The 22016-nt window shown below is 42.2% G+C and overlaps 1 protein-coding gene across 1 annotated transcript in view; it reads right to left on the bottom strand.

Annotated features, from left to right (window-relative positions):
- The window catches only part of BRINP1 (BMP/retinoic acid inducible neural specific 1), a 172896-nt gene that overhangs the window by 145639 nt on the left and 5241 nt on the right, over positions 1-22016 (bottom strand). The window lies entirely within an intron of this gene.

Raw genomic sequence — 22016 nt, 5'->3', positions numbered from 1 at the left:
TGGGGAAGAATATAGCTAGAATACAGAAGCCAGACCATAAATTAGAACGTCATCACACTGGTTTTGTTTTCATCGTATTATTTGTATAATTAATCATTTATTTAGTGCAAATAAAGCTTTGTGGAGCTTTGTGGAAAAGGGACTTTGTGGTAGTGATCTGGAATCTCCTTTATAAATGTATGCATTAATATAAGAAGTCAATACATTTAAGAAAAAAATATGAAATGGCAAAGATGGAAGGAAAGTAGGACAGAAATTGTTGAGGTGGTACCTGAAAGACTGACATTTGAAAAATATTGATCTAATCCAATTCCTTTGTTTTAGAGGCAAAGAAACACAGACAAAGAGAAGGAAAATCGCCTGCACAATGTCTTGTGTAAGAACGAGGACTCTGAAGCCAGATCAGTCTCACTTTTTTTTAAGTTTACTTATTTTGAGAGGGAGAGGGAGAGCACATGCTCATGAATGGAGGAGGGGCAGAGAGAGAGAGGGAGAGAGAGAGTCCCAAGCAGGTTCCACATATTCAGAGTGGAGCCTGATGTAGGGCTCGATCCCACAAACGGTGAGATCATGACCTGAGCCGAAATCAAGAGTTGGACGGTTAACCGACTGAGCCACCCAGGTGGTCCAGATCAGTCTCACTTTGAACCCCCAATCTGCTGACTACCACAGTTACCTGGGGAATGTTATCATATTTGCCTAAACCTCCATTGGTGTGTCCACAAAATGGAAGCCCTACTAGCATTTGCATTATATCATGGCCTGGAGCTGGACTCAGAGTTACTATGTTCAACACCCAAGAGACCTTTAAACATGAGACCAGTAAGATTCCACAGTGACACACGATACATGTGATTTGCAAGCAAAATTAATCAGGTGTATTTGTGATGGCCAGATATTCCTTTCCTTTCTATCCCTAAGACATAACTATGACCAAGCACTTCCCAAACCGTCTTCAGGCTTTTTCTGGAAAATCTATGCACGGCATCAAGCACTCAGTACGCTGGAAAGATGAGGCACAAGTTTCTGGAACTGAGGCTTCCTCTTATCAGATCCTAGGTTTTCCATTAACTACGTGACCCACCCCAAGTTGTTTTATTTCTCTTTGCCTTATTTTGCATATCTACACAATAAACATTAATACAATACATCAGGCTGTCGCCTGGATTAAACCACTCAAGGCACATCAGGCAGTGAGCAGAGTGCCTGGAACATAGGAAGCGTGCACTAAACACTCCCTCTTTTTATCAGCTCACAGCATCAAGCCGAGCTTCCCCCAGGTCATTTGGCACAATGGCACTTTGGCTGTTGTGCTGTGTTCAAGATGTGATCCACCAGGTGTGACAGGAGAAGGACCCACAGCTGTAGAAAGTGCAGATGCAAACAGATTGCTCCACACTGCCCCTGGGGAATGAGATATGGAGGCAGTGAAGGGTGAATTTTAGAAGAACATCCGATTAAAAACACATCAGTAAGAGAAAGCTGGCTATATGGGTCACGTTCTTCAAGTCATAAACCCTGAACTTAACAACTGCTCCATTCCCCGCCCAGCACCATGCAGTATTTCTCTCTGCTCCCATTTACCACGTGGGCTGCGTTTACATTGAACTTTATGGATCAGGTTTTTTCAAAATGTTTCCTCCTCCTGCACAGCACCTTGTGTGAAAACTACCCCTGCCCCTTAAACCCAGAAGCCCATCTTTCTACATCTAATACACGTCTCCATGTGATTCTTTCCCTCTGTCTCAGTAGGGGGGGGGGTCCTAATCAGGTCAGTGAATTCTTGCTCTTTTACTTAGTCCATGGGAAGTATCCTGGAAGGGATTGAAATCTGAGATGCTGTTACCGGCCCAAGGCTGAGTTGTGGAATATCCCTCTCACTCGCCCCAAATCCCTGGCTGCCCCCAGCCCATCTACGCAGCACTAATTATTCTTCCTCAACAGCCTGAGATGGTTCAGACCTCTAGGTGTTTGCACATATTGTTCCCATAGCTAGAAACGCTCTTCCAGGAGATGACCTCCTGATGAACTCTTACAAGACCTGCAGTACCCAGCTGAAAATGTCCTGCCTCCACCCCGTCTTATGTTCCAACAGTACTAGTGGTTCTTTCCATCAGTGCACCCATAGCATGCTTGGAAGATGGCATAGATGGACAGAAGCCAACAGGGAGGGTACTGGAATCAGAAGACTTCAGTTTGTTTCCCACTAACTGCCTGCTTTTCTCTTATTTCCTTGTGTGACCTTTTAAACATCTCTGAATCCATTTCCTTATTAGTAAAATTTGGATAATAACCGTATTCTCTATTTAGAGGGTGGCAGGAAGAATTCGTTGAGACAGTATATATGAAGTTTACTGTCCTTGGCAGTAAATGCTTAATAAGTATACATTATTATTATTTTGAATATATATATGTCTCATACTCTATTTGCTTAATATTAATTTTTATCCTACATTAAAAGTAAAGGCCATATTGTCTGTTAATTCTTATATCACTAGTACTTAGCACATAGTAGGTGCATAAAATGTTTATCAACCAATTAAACTCTCCAGAGCAGGACATGTCTACTTTATCACTGTAACCACAGACTCTGGCACAAAGAAGTGCCTTTCCATGCCTGCCCATTGAGTGAATAGATAAACACATCAATGGAGGAGTGGATTTCCTTCCAAATTCTCTAGTTACAAGGCTTACCTGATACCCAGCGCTGAGTTTTTGAGCCTACCACACCCTCCCAATTTCTGGTCACAACCACCATCCAATTGTGCAGATACCTTTGTTTTCCTAAGAGTGCCACTCATTCAGCATCCTCTGCTCACACCTAATGTTTTAAAAATGTTTATCCATTTACTTTTAAAGAGAGAGAGAATGTGTGTGTATGCACACATGTACATGTGCAGGGGAAGGGCAGAGAGACAGGGAGAGAGAAAATCCCAAGCAGGCTGAGCACTATCATGGCAGAGACTGATAAATCGTGAGATCATGACCTGAGCCCAAATCAAGAGTTGGCTGCTCAAATGACTGGGCCACCTAGGTGTCCCCACATCGGATCTTTTTAATTCACCCCTGGCTTACTAAGCTCCCCCCAGCACAAGAAGCAGAGCCTCAGACTTTGGTCTCACCCCACAGGTCCCGCCTTGTCCCATAACCTTAACATTCCAGCGTTTATTTCTTCTCTGCACAAAAATGAACAAAAGACACTGTTGACAAACTTCTGCATATCAGCAAGAATCCATGCAACATTTTGGATGCAGGTACATCCAGATGGCAGCCTAATCTCTGGCAACAAGCAAAACCCAGAGAGCTGGAAGAACCCATAACCTCTGTCTTGTTGAATATTCACACAGTGCGTGCACATGTGCACATCTGATTCTGCTCATATCAAGCAGAGACCCTTTCCAGAGTGAGCCCATCTTACGTATACTTGATAACAACCTCAGATGCTGAACAACAACCTTCCAACTTGATTTCCCTTCATTCCATTTACAACTTCAGCTTTCCTCTTTCATCATGGTGGTGAATTCCTGGGGAGAATGGAAATTTTGTTTCTGGGTGCCTCTAGGAATAACAATGTTCCATCGGTTGCAATAGTTTCAATACCCCCCACCCTAAAACAAAAGACTAATCTTACTGACTATTCAAAGAACTTTCCAGAAAGAGGAAACTAGGTAGTTCCAAATTTTTTCCATAGGCTACTTCACCTTTTCAGCCACCTGCCTCAGTCTTCCTCATAGCAATACCCTACTCAGCCTCATAGGGGCTTCTTCAACTTCTGCACCTTAGATACATTAGCTTTATTAGTTTTCTCTAAAGACACAGGGACTGTTAATCAGTTCTGAATTTGGCTTTATACAAGGAGGTTATTCTTTTAAGTTTACCCAACCAATAAGTGGAGGAGCAGGACCCTGCATCCTGGTCCTCTTACCCAAGTCAACCCAGGCTCCCTACACCCTCATTTCTGATATGTAAGCCTTAATGATGAGAGTTGACATCTACTGGCCCCTTCCTACATATCAGGCACTGCTTCAGAAACTTCACCTCGATAAACTCATGCAATCTTTACAACTCTCAGAGGCTTATATTACACCCACTTACAGATAGAATAAGTGAGGAAATACATTGTTAAGTAAACTGCCTTAGGTTATACAGTTACTTAGAGGAGAAACCTGGGCTCACACCCAGGCATTCTAGTTCCCAAACTTTGGCACTTAACCACCAAGCATCCTCAACTCTGAAGGCTTGATTCTAAGCTTCGTAATCAAATGACATTTATTTATACCATTGTGCATACTTCATTACAGCAAGCAGCTCTGAACACAGAAAAGGTACTCAATTCATTTCTGATTACCTGGAGATTCATTTACTTATTACACATTTAATGATGACCTACTATGGGCAAGACATTACTAAGGCATTACAGGAGATGACGAAATACACAAAAATATGATAATTGTATTTTGAAGTCAACTGCGGAATGAGAAAGAGATTTATTCTATGTGGCAGACTGTGTCAACATTAGCCTTTCAGACTTGGCTGCCAAATCAAGTTTTTAAAACCAATTTTTTTGACCAACATGAAGTGTTCTTATTCTAGGAAAGGGCATTTAACAATACAGAAATTGCAATTACCATTACTTGCATTTTGTAAGAGAAAGTACATTTTTGCCAGCAACATAAAATAGAAAGGACATAATCTTAAAATAAAAGATCGCCCTTTACATTTAGACATCAAATCTTAGACCTGAGTTTGAGAGCCATCAATCTACAAGACTTGGATAAGGGAGAATGGCATATAAAGGCTCACACATGAAAGAAGAGCCCAATGGGCAGATATTGCCACAGTGGAAAGAGGTGGAATGCGGGTATGTGGAGTTGGCATTCACAAACTGAGAATGGGGCCGAAAATCTCAGACACATTTCAGACCACAGACTTCTTGATTCTATGCTCCTTCAAGAATTTAAAAAATAGTCCTATAAAAAATGAAATTATTGAAGCACCTGCAAAAAGCTGGTGTGTTGTTTTATGGTCTTTCCACTTTGAGGTTCTCTCTGATGGATTGCCAAGGAAGCTGGCCTCCATGACATTATCCAGAAATGTTAGGTGTCTCCTAAGAATACACTGGGGTCCATGTGAAGGATGTTCATTCACAGAAGCCAGAGAGGCCCAACTTCCTCCCAAATTCCCATCTCCTCCCCTCAGGGCAACAGGAAGTTGCCTACATAAACCTTCTTCTTTGCCCCAAAATGTCTCCCCGAAAAGGCTGAAAATCATATGTAGCAGCCTTCCATCACCAGTGACCTGTTCTTTAGAGTTCCAAGGAATTTTCTTGCCCTCAGGAGTAACCATAATTTGTTACTTGCTCAGCCTCTCCCTCTTTCCCAGCTCTTTCCCAGAGCTGGCCAGATAATCCTAAAATGTTATTCTAGATAGTGAGGAGACTAAGAGCAGAGACTATAGGCAATGTGGCTGGGGCCTGGCTTTGGCTCCAGCCATGGGGCTCACCATCCATGTGGACAAGTCAGGTAAACTCTTAACCTCAGTTCCAACATCAGACAAATTGAACCTTCAGTACATTAACCATTAACACAGAATCTGGCACGAATACAGCAAATGTGGGGTAAAAGGTGGCTATCATTGTTATTGAATCTTTAGGTTTTCTGGGACCAATTTCAATGTGAGAGTTCCCATACCAACAATAGACAGCTCTCCAGACACTAGCTGGGTATCCTATACTTGAACTCAATTCTGATACCATCTACTAACAAGTTTAGGGTTTAGTCCTATAGGATGGCCCTTCCTCCAACACTTCAGATGCCAGTCACAAGTCCAGGTTGCTTACCTGTGCTTCTAAGTGACCAACTACAGACTGGACACACCAACAACCCACTCTAATTCAGGATGCCAATCCCAAACTCAGGTTGCTGTCTGTACATCTGACTGACTAGCTATAGTCAGACTGTGACCCTCCTCTAGGATTCAATTCATTTACTAGAATGTATTCCAGAACTCAGTAAATCCATTTACTCACCAGATCACGGGTTTATTATACAAGGATATAACCTAGAACCCACCAGATAGAAGAGAGGCACAGGCAAAAATAGGGAAAGGGCAGAGAGCCTCCATACCCTCTCAGGGTTTGCCACGCAGATACACCACTCTCCCAGAATCTCTGTGTTCACCAAACCAGAAGCTTTCCTGATTCTCTCCCATTGGGTTTTCATGGAGACTTCATCAGATAGGCATGACTGAGTTTATCATTAGCCTTTGGTGACTGATTCAAGCTCCAGCCCCTTTCCCCTCCTTGGAGGTTGAAGGGTAGAATTGAAAGTTTCAACCCAGAAATCAATCACATGGTAGGCTCCCCTGGCAACCAGCCCCCATCCTTACTGTGAAGTCCAAAAGCTACCTCACTGACCTAACAAAAGACACCTTCAATGCACTTACAGAAATGTCAAGAATGAAGACCAGAATTATATTTCTTAATTAAAAATCACAACATTACCTTGGACTACTTCCTTGATTACATCTATCAATGGCTCCCTCCTACCTCTACATGTCAACTATTAGCAATTGTCACTTTACCCCATTGTTCCTCATGTCTCACTCTCCCAGTCTCACCAGCACTCTGCCTCAGCTTTCTAGATTTCCTGCAGACATTTCCAACATTCCCGATCTCTGTGTTCCTTTTTCCCAAGCCAATCCCTCTGTGAAGAATGCTTCCTCTAAACTATCCCCACTTCAAACCTAATAATACCCCCTCTGCTCTTTAATGTTCAGTTCAAGGCCATCCCTGTTTTGAAAAATTCCCTGATCTCCCTGAGGAAAAGGAAACCACAGCCTGTCCATGATTTTATGCCAACACTTACCATGCTACCAAGTGTATGGGCTTTTGAAGGGAATATATGGAGTTTGCCTTTATTCATGTTAGTATCACCCACACCAAAGCTGGACCTGGTGCATTGCATCCATCCAGCAAATGTCCCATAAATAAATAAATGAAAGAATAAACAAACAAAATGAAATAACAAATGGAAAGCATGAGTGCAGCATTTCACTACTTCAGAGCATGTGAGTTTTAATTAAACCATTTGATCCTGGGGCTTTTCCAGCAAATCCAGGCTCAGAGAGTTCAAGTAATTGGGGAGGTTAAAACTTGGCAAAGTGAGGACTTGAACTCAAGTCTTCCAATGCCAAGCCCAATGTTTCTTCTACACCAAACACTGTCATCATTAAGAACTAATGATTTTTTAAAAAAGAACTAATGATGGTTTATTAGAAAAACCCCAATGTAGGATCCAGCTGAGAATGGGGCACAGAGAACGAGGAGAACAGAAGTGATGACTCCATTAAAAAGGAGAGTGGTAAAACCTACATGTGGGGTGTCCGGCATACTCCTTGATGCACACAGGGGAGTATGGTGGCACTGGCTAGGCTCTCAGTGTGGGGAAATGATCATCAGAAAGATACTAGAAACAGATTTTACCAAGTTCCTTATTTCACTGATGGCCAACCCCATTTCCTGCACTGCATTCCTTGCTACAACTGAAGTTTCAGCCCTTGGAGAGAAGCCGAGGGATTTCTGCAAATGTTTTCTCTTCAACAGATGGAGCAGAAACCGAGGAGCATTACAAGGAAGATGGATCGGTGCATCACATTTACAACAATAAAAATACAGCAATGGTTAAAAGCAGTCCCAGTTAAATGGAAGTGGAAACCCAGGGTTAGCCTAAATCTTTTTTTAATTAAAAGTGAAGGAGAATTCCAAAATTCTATTTCGGCCCCTTGGAGCATCAACACAGTGAATCTGGAATGTTTATGTGGTTTGGCTGGGTGTCAGACGGCCTGAGATTTATGTGGGTTCAGGTCATAGCCTGAGAAAAAAACCCTCAGCATAAGAAACCGTGAGGGCAAGTGCAGGCGAAGGAATTCACATGCACAGGAAAATGTGGGTTCAAATCCCGGCTCTGTTCCCGTGTTCCTATGAAAACCACGTAACCCTGAGTACCAATCACGTCATCTATAAAACGGAAAACAGGGTCTGTCCCTAAGCCTTCCTGCAGGCTCTGGGTGAGATAATGGGAGTGGGGCATGGGAAAAATCATCTCTGAAGGTTTTTACTCATCCCACACCTGCCAAAGCAGCCACACAGGAACTTTCTGTTAACCAGAAGTTTCTGTATCATGAATGCCTTTGGCATCTGTTTCCTTTTGCTCCCTCTTCTTTTGAAGCCTGCTTTACCGTCTAGATGAGCATTTCACAAACTCTGGTCTCGGGACACCTGACATGAACACACCTGGCTGCTTTTCAAAAGATTTTGAAAAAAAAGCCCTCCAGGGTTAATAACTTGTGCCGAGGAATCCCTGCAAACCACGTAGCCATGTCAGCACTGTGGATGAATTTATACTGAGCTGTCCATCCTCTGCCTCTTGGATGCTGTCCCTGACAGCTCACACAAACTACATCCCCTTGGCCCCCAAGACCAACCACACATATGTCCTTTACTGGAAGATGGTGGTTTTACCGGGTGCATATATATCTGCTCCATACATATTCATTCATTTACACATCCATGCATTTTAAGAAATGCATCTGAAAAAAAGGAATGTGTGCATCCCCACATGTCCATGAGCATACAGGTGTGTGTGCATGCACACACATACATATGCACGCATATCTGTACTCAGACACCAGTACACTCAGATCAAAGACATGCAAACAAAGTCTTTAATATAAAGACTCCATTTCAAATACCACCTCTGGTCCCTTCAATTCTAAGAGCCTTAGTTGACACATCTTCAAAATAGAAACTTTAATACCTACAAGAACTACTTAATAGTTGTAAAATCAAATACATTAGCATCCGTGGAAACACTGATTTCATTGTCAGAAACAGTAGATGCTCAATGAATGTATGTCAAGAGCCACATAATCATTTACATATCTAATCTATTCCACAAACATTCATTTCCACATAAAGTTTATTCACATATGAAGGCACATAGGAACCCATGAGTACATTCAAACGCAATTGGTACTCATGTGAAAAACATCCAACTCACATTTTATGTGAGGAGCCCATGTATGTACGTGTACACACACATATGTATGCATGCACGCACACACAATTTCCATGGTAGAAAGCAAAAAACTCTATGTGCTCTACACTTCTTTAAGCCAGGTTCTTCCTGTACTTGTCAAAATATAACACTGGATCTGAGGTCCTGGGAGAGAATGTGGAGGAAACAATTACTACACACAAAATGGATGCCAGGTTTCAAACAAAAAAAGTCTTGGCAATAGAAGCCAATACGTCAGAGAAAACATAAGCAAGGACACACATCAACAATAGTTTACCGTGTGTATACAAGAGTTATCTCTGAGAAAAGACAGTAAGACTGGATGCCTGAAAGGCCTAGCATGCCCAACACTTTTCTAGAAACCTTATAGAAGTCCTGTGGAATCACCAATTGTTCCTACCCACCCCCTCCCTGAAGTTTGCCATCCAAAACAGGACCAATATTTAGGGGACAATTTTCTAAAATGACACCAGGGATAAGTTTGGCCCACATGAAGGGGGGTGGACCAGGTAACCATAAAATACCATTCTCTTCTAAAAGACTCTAATTCTATGACTCTATGATTTTTAAGATGGGGTGGTACCAAGAGTTGATTTTTATATTCCAGGAATATTACTTTCTATGAGTCTAAGAGACTCTGACACTAGTTTTTATTATTCTAAGATTCTCTGATTCCAAGGTTTGATCGAGTCTAAAATTCTACAACCATGATTCTAAGATACCAATATTATAAGAATCTGACACTTGAGCCATCAAGTCCAAGCCACCATCACCTACGAATGTGATTCTCAGACTCTTCTCCATGAGCCAGGCAGCACCTAAGCCAAAGTCAAGATACCTTTACTTTAACGGGGAAGGCAGAAGGGTTGTGAATGGAAAGAAAAAGGCCCATCTGAGACAAAAGTTTTTAGGACACATCTCAAGGCTTTCCAAATACCTCCCTTAGCTCAGGCTCCCCTCGTGACTTCATGCTAGGACCTACTTAGAGATGAGAATATTTACTGCTAGAATATAGGTGCCATCGAGGCAAGACTCAGCCATTTCTTGACATTTCATCCACCAGCATCTATTGCAACGCCTTAACAAAGAGGCTGTCAATAAATACCATGTGCTTGAATGCATCCATTGGAGCCACTGTAATATCCTTCCTCTTCCTTCTTGTCTATTGCCTCTACCTCTCCTTACCCTTCATCCTGCTCATCTTTCTCTGTCGTCTTTTTACAATATGTCGGAACTTCATCACATAATCCTCGTAGGAACCCAGTGATGTACAGATTATTATCTCCTTTTACAGATGACAAGCCCGAGGCCAAGAACAACTTACCAAAGGTCACACAATTAAAGTGATAGAGAAATGACTCAACCCACATTGTCTGGTTCCAAGTTCAGTGCTCTCCCTCCTTTACTCCATGACTGCCTTATAATGAATGTTCCTAGACATAATAAAAATAACCACCTTACATGACATCCAGAAAACAATGACTAGACAGAAAGCCTCTACTTCCTGTTCCTGACTTAAAACTGAATTCATCTTCTCCATCAACACCAATTCTCATTTCAAGATTTCTAATCATTGAGGGCCTACCACACCCAACTGTTCATTTCATTTTCAAGCTTTCTTTCCTCCTCTTGAGAGTGCTGTACATGGTATGTGTTTATTTTTCAATTAAAGCAAATTAAACTTAATTTTGTTTTGAGACTTTTTTTTTTAAAGAATTTCACAGCCCACAGTGAGATAATTGAGACCCTGCTGTTTCTGGAAACACTATTTAGAGGGAGCAGGACTAGATCTGGCACAACCTTGGAGGAAGCCATGCTTAGCCCCTCCCTCCCCTTTGTCACACACCACAGTATTTCTCCAATCTGTCCACTTCCTTAGCACTGCCTTGTCCTAGAAGGTCATCGGTGTGTCATCTGATCTATAACCAGCCAAAGGGCCACTGAACCCCCTCTCCCCTCCTCTTACCCTCCTTCTTGTCTGAATCCCAGATCTGATCATGTCAATCCTTAAAAGTTATCAACAATTTTCTAAACACATATTACTTAATATGAGTTCTAAAGCTTTATATGTTCCAGCCCTAGACCATTTCTCCAGCTTCACCCCAAGCATATTCTCCAGTCACACTGAGCTACTTCCTGACCCATTGTCCACTAGGAATGCCTTTCCTCTGTCTATCCAACTGGCTATTCAACCTTCGGGGCTCATGCAGACAGACTTCCTCTCCATTACCTAACATGCTCTGCACGTTCTAATTTCAGCAGCAGCTACTCTGTATTATCTCAGTTTGCACATCTGTTTCCTTATCAGACTGGCAGAGCTTTAGATCAGGAAAATGTCCTATTCATCACAGATGGTCCAAAATCTGGAACATAGTAACTCCTCAAAAAGAAATGTGTTTTTGAGAAAAAAGAATAGTAAGAAAGCAGGAATAAACTTAAAAAGAGATAAAGGAAGAGAGTAAGGAGGGAAAGAGAAATAAAGCAAGAAAGTAAGATGACAAAGCTGAGGGAAGGAAGGAAGAAAGGGAGGGAGGCAGAGAGGCAGGGAAGGAGAGACAGAAGGAGGGAGTGGACTTGGAAGGTGAAACTTACATTAAATCTGGGAAACTTCCCTTCTTACTGTTCTTTATATTAATTTTCTTAATTTGACCATCACCCCTGAAATAATGCAGGCCATCATAATTGCTTATAAAACACTTTTTTCCATAGGCATTATCTGATTTTTCAATGGAAGACATATTTCTCTAGTGTAGAGTTTCCTAATGCAGGCTATATAGAATCATGAATAAGAATTAAATAAAAATATAGAAAGTTAAATTTTTGCAAATAATTTTGAGAAATCTTGAATTAGCTTGAACTAAAACTTCCCTCTATCAAAAAACTTTGTCCAAATCTCAAATTTGCTTATATCTAACCTAATTTCCAAGAAGGGGGTAGATCATAAAGCATCTCCAAAATTTATTTGACCACACAACACATTTTCCTGGGAGTTCTTGAAGAACTAGCACACCATGGAGAAGGATATGAAAATGTTCTAGCAGAATGACTGCTCTCTGGGAGTCAAGAATCTGGGGTTCTAAGCATAACATCCCTATTAACAAAGATTATGGTCTTTGCCATATGGTCTGCCATGATACCCCTCCAGCCAAAGCCTTAGTCCAGCCAAAACCTTAGCATTCTTATCTCAAAAGAGGAGGTAGGTTGGACACAATGGTTTCTTCTGGCCCACTTCTAACTTTGTATGTTTCTTTGATTAAAGAGAGAGAGAGAGATGCTTGGTGTCCTGTCTTTGTGCGTATCATTTGCTCTACCTGGAATGTCCCCTTTGCCACCTCCACAAGGACAGACCCTCTCTCCAATGCCACCACATGTCTCCAGCCTTTCCAGGTACCCTGAATTAGCATGCTTTTACTCCTAAGGTTTCCTATGGAAACATTTCATTTCCAGAAGGTTCTGCCTTGAATATAGCTCATATTTTCTTTAATTCATTTAATCCGTTGATGGCAATTATATATGTCATATGATGTGATTCCAAAGGCAGCCAAGGCACTGTCTCACACATTCCCACTAAGCCCTTGGGGATATGCCATAGTCATATACGGCCCTCCAAAGGGCTCAGTACAATGACTTAATCTAGGACAAAATGTGCCATGTGTAAGCCCACTTTAGAGACCGTGTGAAGTTTCAGTCAATGATGTCAAATCATTTTTTAGAGTCTTGGAACTCCTCATTCAACTCTCATACAAAAAAGACAGATAAAGTGCCGCTTTATTCATGGCAAGGTGGCCACCAACTTCACCTTCTCAATTCCTCCTACTCCCACGGTGGGCCTCCTTACCCAAAATTAAAAATGACTAGGGAGTCAGAACCAAAGTCTTCTGATTCCAAGGTGGAAGCCACTAAACCCATGCTTCCCATCCAAGTACTAACCAGGCCCAACCCTGCTTAGCTTCTGAGCTCAGACGAGGTCGGGTGTGTTCAGGGTGGTATGGCGTCAGACTAAATTCATGCTTTCTGAGTCGCGGTACCTAAAGTACCAGCAGCACATACAATGATTCTAGGTGACACAGAGGTGATAGAGCTTTTCTTTTAAGGATATGATAGCTAGTTTAATGTGCATTAGAGTGTATAAATCATTTACCTAATCTTTGGTTTTTACAAGGAGCACTGCACAGGCTAAGGCCAAATAAAACAAGGGGGGAAGAAACCTGAGTCCATTTAAATGTGATTTAGGACAAGTGATTAAGAAATTTAGCAAACTCTGCATTAAAGCATGTGCCTCTTCTTCCTACCAAAAACTCCTCCCTGATCCCTCACATCCGACTACTTAAAATGTTAATTGCCCAAGCAATGCACATGCATTAAAGAAATATTAGGCAATACAGGTAAGTATAAAAGAGGGACTGAAATTCACTCATAATCTAGCACCCAAAGATAACCACTCAAATATCAGGGCATACCTTACAATAGCATGCTATACATTAATATGTTTTACCTTATACATATTATTATTATTATTATTATTATTATTTACATTTTATTTACTTTTGAGAGACAGAGTGTGAACAGGGGAGGGGCAGAGAGAGAAAGAGGCAAAGATTCCGAAGCAGGCTCTAGGCTCTGAGCTGTCAGCACAGAGCCCGATGCAGGGCTCAAACCCATGAACCATAAGATCATGACCTGAGCTGAAGCCGGACACTCAACCGACTGAGCCACCCAGGCGCCCCAACCTTATGCATATTTTTAACATAACAGCTCACCACAAATATGTCCATGTCAATAAATACAATCATGAGTGCCATATGCTGAGTGCTTGAAGCATATTGCTGAATACATGTGTGATGTTTGAGTCTCACAGCAAAACTAGAGAGGAGGTCCTATAGTTAGCTCCATTTTACAGAACACATTCCCTGTCTTCATTCCACTTTCTAAATTCCACTTAAAAACGTGCTCCTCTGCCATCATCCTTCATGACTGTAGATATTCCATTACACAGTTTGGTCTGTTGTTTCTTTTTCCCTTTTATCCCAAACACTCCATAAACTTCCTTCCTCCCATGTCTGTGCACATATCATTAACTTTCTTCTCAGAATGGGCAATTTCTTAAAATGGAAGGATTTGCACCTTATTTTTAAAAAGAGGGGCAACTCCAGCGCAGGTCATTATCCCACAGTTCAAGTTCATAAGTTTGAGCCCTGCTTAGGGCTCTCAGCTATCTGCGCGGAGCCTGCTTCAGATCCTGTGTTTTCCTCTCTCTCTGCTCCTCCTCCATGTGCTCTCTCTCTCTCTCAAAAATAAATATTTTAAAACATACTAAAAATATTGTTAAAAAGTAAATACAAAATAACAGGAGGGACAGAGATGGCAATAATGGTGGCATTAGAGATGGAAATATGGATCTGCTCCCTCTCTGGCTCACTTCCTCTTCCCCCTCTCCTCCTCTTGATCACCTCACTGCAGCCAGTCCTTCAGCTCACCAGGCACAGTCCCACCTCAGCAACTGTATTCTTCTGCTCTCTTCTTGCTGGAACGTTCTTCCCCTAGATGTCCATCTGGCTGTCTCTCTTGCTTCCTACAGATCTCTGCTCTAATGTCCAAATTTCAAGAAGGGCTTCCCTTGTTCACCATATAAAACAGCACGTCCTCTTCTGCCCAGCCACCCTCCCATCTATATTATACCGTCTCCATCTGCCACACTATAGGTTCACTTGTTTATCTATTTATAAGCTCCAAGAAGGCAGAGGCAAGTCAGCTGTGTCCACTGCTGTATTAAGAACTCCTCGGACAGTGTTTGGCACAGAGTAAGTGCTCAGTGAATGGTGTCTGTCTGTTTGTTTAAATGAAAGAGTAAAGACCACATTTTATAAAGAATATATTCATATAGATTCCCACCAGTGTACAAGACAGTGTCTTGTTCCCTGCCTTCTTGCCAAGACTGGATGCTGTCCTTTAAAAAACATGGCCATTTGGGGGCACCTGGGTGGCTCAGTTGGTTAGCTGTATGACTCTTGATCTCAGCTCAACTCATCATCTTGGAGTTTGTCAGATGGAGCCCCATGTTGGGTTCTGCACTAACAGCATGGAGCCTGCTTGGCATTCTTTCCCTCCCTCTCTCTGCACCCCTCCCCGCAATTCTCTCAAGATAAATAAATTAGAATTTTAAAAAATAGCCATTTTGATGATGCTATCTGGTATCTTGTTACTATTTTCATTACTTGACTATTAGGGAATCTGAATATTTTGGCTTTGTATCTAGGTTTATTGGCCATGTGTGTTCCTTATTCCATTTTTAGTTATAAGTTCAACCCCCAGATCACACTCTGACAGTGGATGATCTTATGATGGCATCTGGGCCCATGTTCTATTTATAAGGAAGGAAAAGTCTGCCTTGGACATTTCCCACTGTATCTGTTGTTTTTCTCCTTAATATCAATATTCCTTTCTTTATATGTGTGTGTGTGTGTGTATGTGTGTCTGTGTAAAGAGAGAGAGCTCTCAGATTTTATACACACACACACACATACACACACACACACACACACACACACACACACACACACACCATTTCTCTTGTAGCATCTGGCTGTAACAATCCTTGCCACCTCCACCCTGCTATTTCCTGAAATGCTTTTAAAAGCACTACTGTTTCCAGAGGTGGCTTTGGTGATTCTATTCCCAAGAAAAGTTAACATCTTGGTTCTTGGCTCTGGCTCGAAGCTAGAAAGTAGCTTTTCTATGACTTCTGTTCCTGGTTTGAGCAGTATTTGAACTCTCACAACTTAAGGGTGCAAATAAACACACTAAGGTAAGGTTTCCTGCTGAGGCATTGTGAAGTTAAATTACTATTTTAAGAGGCTATGAAGTTGGCAGCCAGAAAGGACTGGAAGAGTGGAAGATATTCACAATGCTGACAGATAAAGAAGGAGAGAAAGCAAAACGCAGGTTATTAAGGAGATTTAAGAAGCCTCCCTCCAGTGACGCCATTTATAACATCTCCTGGAACTTGCAAGATAGATGCCTTTCTCATTTAGGAGTCTACAAGACTGGGATTGAGGGCAGGGCCTGCGTGACAGAATGGTTGAAGATTTGCAACAATAGACCTGGCCTAAGACAATAGAGACAAAGCAGCAATAATCAACCTTGATCTGGGGAGGCCACCAAGCTGCTAAGGGCTGGACAATGCCTCAGATGGGTAGATGGAGAGAGAATAGTTCAATGAAAGGATGTTAATGCTCAGTGTCTGCTGATGTAGGTTTGAGACATGCTGCTATCATTTATTATGTATCTTGGGGCAAGTCCTTTTGCTCTGAGCCACAAGGTCCTCATCTGGAAAATGGGGAGAATAAACACAACTTTAGAGTGAGACTGTAAAGGCTAGAGGACATAAAACATGTTAAGACATGCATCATGTGGTGAAATACATGATAAAAATGAGGAAGAAGGGAACCAAGAAGAGGGGCAGGATTAATATGTTCACACAAGAGCATGAAACACGCTGTCAATCACATTTTCCCATAGGCACCTGCTAAACATTTGGTCCTGTAGCTTAGAAAGCCAAATCAAGAGGTATGAGGACACAGGATGCAGGGGCAGGGCACTAGAACCAATTCAGATACAGTTTGCTATTAACAAGGAAAACGTTTATATGTAAAAAAGTGACAGAAAATTGATCTGGACTCTACTGAAGTTGATTTTCAGCTCTGATGACCAATGATTCTGTATCTACCTCTGATGTCTGAACCACAGTAATATAGAGAATAAAAAAAATCTGCCTCAGCCATTTTAATTTTATTATTATTGGTTTTATTTTTTGAGAGAGAGAGAGTGAGTGAGCTTGTGAGCAGAGGAGAGGGGCAGAGAGGGGTAGAAAGAGAGAACCTTAAGCAGGTTCCACACCCAGTGAGGAGCCCAATGTGGGGCTCCATCTCATGACTGTGACAGCATGACCTGAACCAAGATCAAGAGTTGGACAGTTAACTGAGCCACCCAAGCACCCCAGCCATTTTATTTTTATGTCCTTCCATGCCTTTTCCTACACTCTCAATCTCTCCCCTTCTGTTGGCAAGGGGAACATTTAATCTAATACAACAGGATACAGTAATAATAACAAGTAATAATAGCTAGTGTTTGTATCATGTGCATGATCTGTCAGCCACTGGTCAAAGCACTTGTCATATCGACTCATTAAAACCCACAGTATCTCTCTGAGGAGTCAGTATGATCATCTTCATTTTGTAGATGAGGAAACTGACACAGGAACATTAGGTAATTGGGCCAAGGTCATGGTGCTAGACAGTGGCAAAGTTGGCATTCAAACTCCAGCATCCAACCTTTCACCCACTACACTTTTAAATCAGACAGAAGTAGTCCAAATCCTCCACACATCGATTCCATATGTGGCCTTGGACAAGTGGCATCCCTGTGCTATGTCCCAGTTTCCTCATCCCAAAATAAGGATGATAGCATCTATGCATGAACTTGTTGAGATTATTCAACAAGACATCTATATCACGTACTCATTATAGCACAAAGGATATATGACACCCTTGGCACATACACTTTCCTTTCCAAGAATGGCTTTGTCATTGTGACATTTTGGCTAAATATTGTGGGTGAAGATCCTTCCAGAATCCCCTCAAGGCCCATCCTATGTTCTGCCTAAATGTATAATTCCCACCATCAAAAATAAGGGGAGAATGCAGGTAAATCTGTGGCGAAACTAGTAATATTTTCAGGAATCCTTTGTAAGGCTTCACTGGATGTTGAATGATACTGTCGTGTTGATATGCATTTGAAATAAAATTCTTTATGAACGCTCTCAGCCCCCCTTGCCATGGCCGTCTCTGGCAACAGCATTTGATGAGGACTGCTTCATCTCAGAGTCTTACCTCCAAAATCTGTCGCAGCAGAAAAACCATATTCCCACCCCCTGCCAGGTAATCTATTTTTTGATCTTTCCACTACATTCCTAAACATAGCAAAGCACTGATTTTTTTCTTTTCATTTATTTCTTTTGAGAGAGTGTATGAGTAGTAGAGGGGCAGAGAGAGAGAGAGAGAGAGAGAAAGAGAGAGTCCCAAGCAGGCTCCATGCCCAGTGCCAGACACAGGGCTTGATCTCGTGGGTAGTGAGACCTGAGCCAAAATCAAGAATCCAATGGTTAAACTACTGAGCCAATCAGGCACCCATGATTTTCTTTTTTTAATGGCCCTTCTGCCTTGTGCAGATGTTTTATTTTTTATTTTTATTTTTTGGTGTCTATTTATTTTTGAGACGGAGATAGATGGAGCATGAGCAGGCAAAGGGCAGAAAGAGAGAGAGAGAGGAAAACATAGAATCGGAAGCAGGCTCCAGGTTCTGAGCTGTCAGCACAGAGCCTGACATGGGGCTCGAACTCACAGACCGTGAGATCATGAACTGAGCGGAAGTCAGATGCTTAACCAACTGAGCCACCCAGGCGCCCCTGTGTGGATGTATTTTATGGCACCTGCCAGGACTCCTGATAGGTCCTCCTTCTGTCCTGTGCCTATAGACTCAAAGCCCATCACATCCTATGAGAAATTTAGCTTATCCACTACCATGCAAACTGAAACGTACTTACTTAGGGCAGATGTCTCTCTCACGGTTCTCAGAATGCCCTTCCAGGCTGACCTATGGGTTTCTAGAGTCTCTAGGAATTCCACAGCCCACCAGAATTTCATCTACTTCTGTGGATTGCTAATCTTAGAATGGAGATATGTGAACGGACCGCTTGGAAGCAATCATATAGCCTAGATGTCTGCCCTTCCTCCACCTGAATCAGCTGGGAATCCGTAACTCAGCTGCTCCGCATTACCCCCAGGAATGATTATTTCTCACAGAGTCTCCCACAGGCTCATTTGCAGGGCCTGTGAAAGGCTAGATGAATTATATCTCAGAGACCCCTCCAGGCCAGTGTTGGGTTAACCCTTACAAAGGGTTCTAGCTGTTTGGATGGGCATTTACTTGGAGCCCTGCTGCTTCAACCTTTGCAGTTTACACAAAAACAATTTTCATCTTGCCTTGGTTAATTGCCTTATGAATCTGCCTCCTCACCAGAGGGGGGGATACAGTCTCCTAGCTTCTCCCAAAGTGGCCTCGACATCGCCGTATGCATCCCTGCACCCTGTGAGAAAACCTCCCCACACTGAGAACAAGATTTGTTTAGAATGATATATTTTGTGTCTGCACTGGGTTTCTATTCCCATGTGTGTCTTTCACTTGGTAGCAGACATGCCCAGTAATTTACCCCTCTTATCTTTCTCAAACCCAGTCTTGTCCAATCTATTCTCCTTAAGCCCACCTGCAATCTCTGTAACACAGTTCCTTTGAGATATAAAGATCCCCTTCACCCTCATATGAAAAAAAAGAAATTAATTTCATGTTTCCTCAGCCTCATTATCTTCTTAATTGTCTTCTTGGCCCCCTCAGTAGCAAGGACTGTCTATGGATTTCTAGGCAGCCTTTTTAGGCTACTGCACTCCAGGAGGACCCTGGGTTTCATACTACCACTTAATCACTCTGATATTAAGAGTTATGATAGTGGTGCATCTATCACACTCAGCCACCAGGGCTTGAGTCACAGTCAATGCTCTGAGGTATGACCTCTTTTTGATTTGCTCAGTTTTGAGAAGATATCTAAACATTTATGATGAAGTATGACCATCGTGTGCATCTCTCCATGCTTTTCACAAGAACTTTGTCATTAATTATTTCATTGAGCTAGGGCCAATCCTGCAGCGAGACAGGCCACTGTTTGGTCCTTTCTGGTTTGCAGAAGGCAAGCCCAGAGAGGGGCAAATATGTCCTTTAGGTGGTCCAGAAATACAGCAATAGGAGCTGGGACTAGAATTGGGTGCGCTGAGCCCCTGTGCTCTTACTATATGAAATTTCAAATGAATGGAGATGTAGAATGAAAAGAGAAAGCCTCTCCTCTTCTGATCTTATAGTCACTGCCATCTATCTCCTCCTCCCCACCATCACTACCACCACATCACCTAGTCTTCACCTTCCCCAAACTCTCATAGAACATCTGAAATGATGGTTGTTGGTCTACCATGAACGATCATTATGGATTTGCAGACCTCCTCTGTTTGCTTGCTCCCACCTGGCAGGATTCATCACCGTATCTATCAGGCCATTTTGTTCAAGGTCTTTCCCAGACAAGATACTCAATATAAGTATTTGGTGATCCAAAATCATTCTGGCTTTCATTTTGTTTTACCAGACTTCATTTTCATTACCTTCTCTCTAGGTATTCATTCTCCTCCTTCTTTTGTATCCATTTCCCCCCTCCAGTTCTCCCCAACCCTTTAGAGCTGGGTATGTCCAGAGTGTGCAGCACCGAGGGCCAAACTAAAAATTAAGATGAGCAGAACTTACTGAAATGATTGATTAAAAATGGACAAGATGAGAGGCGCCTGGGTGGCTCACTTTAGTCACTTAAGCATTGTACTCTTGATTTTGGCTCAGGTCATAATTTCAGGGTAGTGAGGTGGAGCCCCCCTTTGGGCTCTGCACTAAGCATGGAGCCTGCTTAGGATTCTCTCTCTCTCTCTCTCTCTCTCTCTCTCTCTCTCTCTCTCTCTTCTCCCTCCTCCTCCTCTCCTCCTCTCCCTCTCCCTCTCCCCTATGCACACATATTTGCATGCTTTCTCTCTCTCTCTCAGAAAAAAAAAAAAGGACAAAATGGAAACAAGTCAAGGGTACTTGATGCTGAGTTTTTATCAGTCTCCACACTCTTCCCATTGTAGTTTCCCAGGCTGCCCACTCCCCAAGCAGGGACATTGTGGGGGCGGGGGGTAGATGTTTTATTCCTGCATCTTTTATAAGACCCTTTGATCTGGTCCCTGCCTACATTTCTTATCTCCATCTCATGACACTCTCCTTCTCATTGGAAAGCTCGGGCCACAGGATCACTTGGATCTCCTAAGCTTGCATGTGGTTAGTGACTTCATCTTTGTCTCTGCCATATGACTGGCTTCTCCTCACTTAAACCAGCTCTTATGCCATGTCCCCAGAGAAGTCTCTCCTGACCTCCCTGTCTAAAGCTACACCATCCACATTCCTTTCTAGCCTATTACCCCAAATTGTTTGCATGACATTTGCTATTATGTGAAATTATTTTGCTCATCACTTTGTCTACCATTTATTACCCATCTCTTCTCACTAGACTATGAGCTCCACACACACACAAAAGGACGATACTTGTACCACATTTCCAATGTCCATATCTGTGCTGTTCCATATATTCACTACTCACCACAAACAGCTATTGAAATTAAAATTAAAATTAGATTAAACCTAAAAATGATCCCGTCAGTAACACTAGCCACATTTCAAGTGCTTACCAGTCACACGTGCTTAGTGGCTTCCAAAATGCATAGCACAGAGAACATATCCATTACCTCAGAAAGTTCTCCTTGATAGCACTGGTCTAGAGCAATGCTTGAGAAGTAGTTATCATCTGATAAATATTTGTCGAATAAATGAGTGAATCAATGCCCCTTTTAATCCTCACTTCATTTTAGGTCACTCTCCCCTTTTTGGGGTTCTAAGCCCTGTAAGTGTGATCAACTATAGAATGCCCAGGGAACAATATCCAGCTTGGTGAGGGGCCCCAAAAATACTGCAGGAGCCAAGGCTGTGGAAATAGGCCCTTCTCATCTGAAGGAGAATATTTGTGGTGATATGATTGGGCTTCCACAATATGGGAAGAACTGACATTAGAAGTGAATTATACTTGTGTTGTATGATTTGAAAGACTTACAGATAAAAGCCAAATTAAGGATCACAGTGAGAACACATCCCAACAAAGGTCTCCCGATACAACATAGGTTGGTCTGTGCTAAAAGTGCTAAAAATGAGACTAAGTGGATATGGGTTATGAGTATTTCAAAAGGATTCTTGATTCTTTTTAAA

This window comes from Suricata suricatta, chromosome 13, assembly GCF_006229205.1.
Source record: "Suricata suricatta isolate VVHF042 chromosome 13, meerkat_22Aug2017_6uvM2_HiC, whole genome shotgun sequence".
NCBI lineage: Eukaryota > Metazoa > Chordata > Mammalia > Carnivora > Herpestidae > Suricata > Suricata suricatta.
The sequence above is the reverse complement of the archived record's forward strand: the minus strand, read 5'-3'. Positions and strand labels throughout refer to the sequence as shown.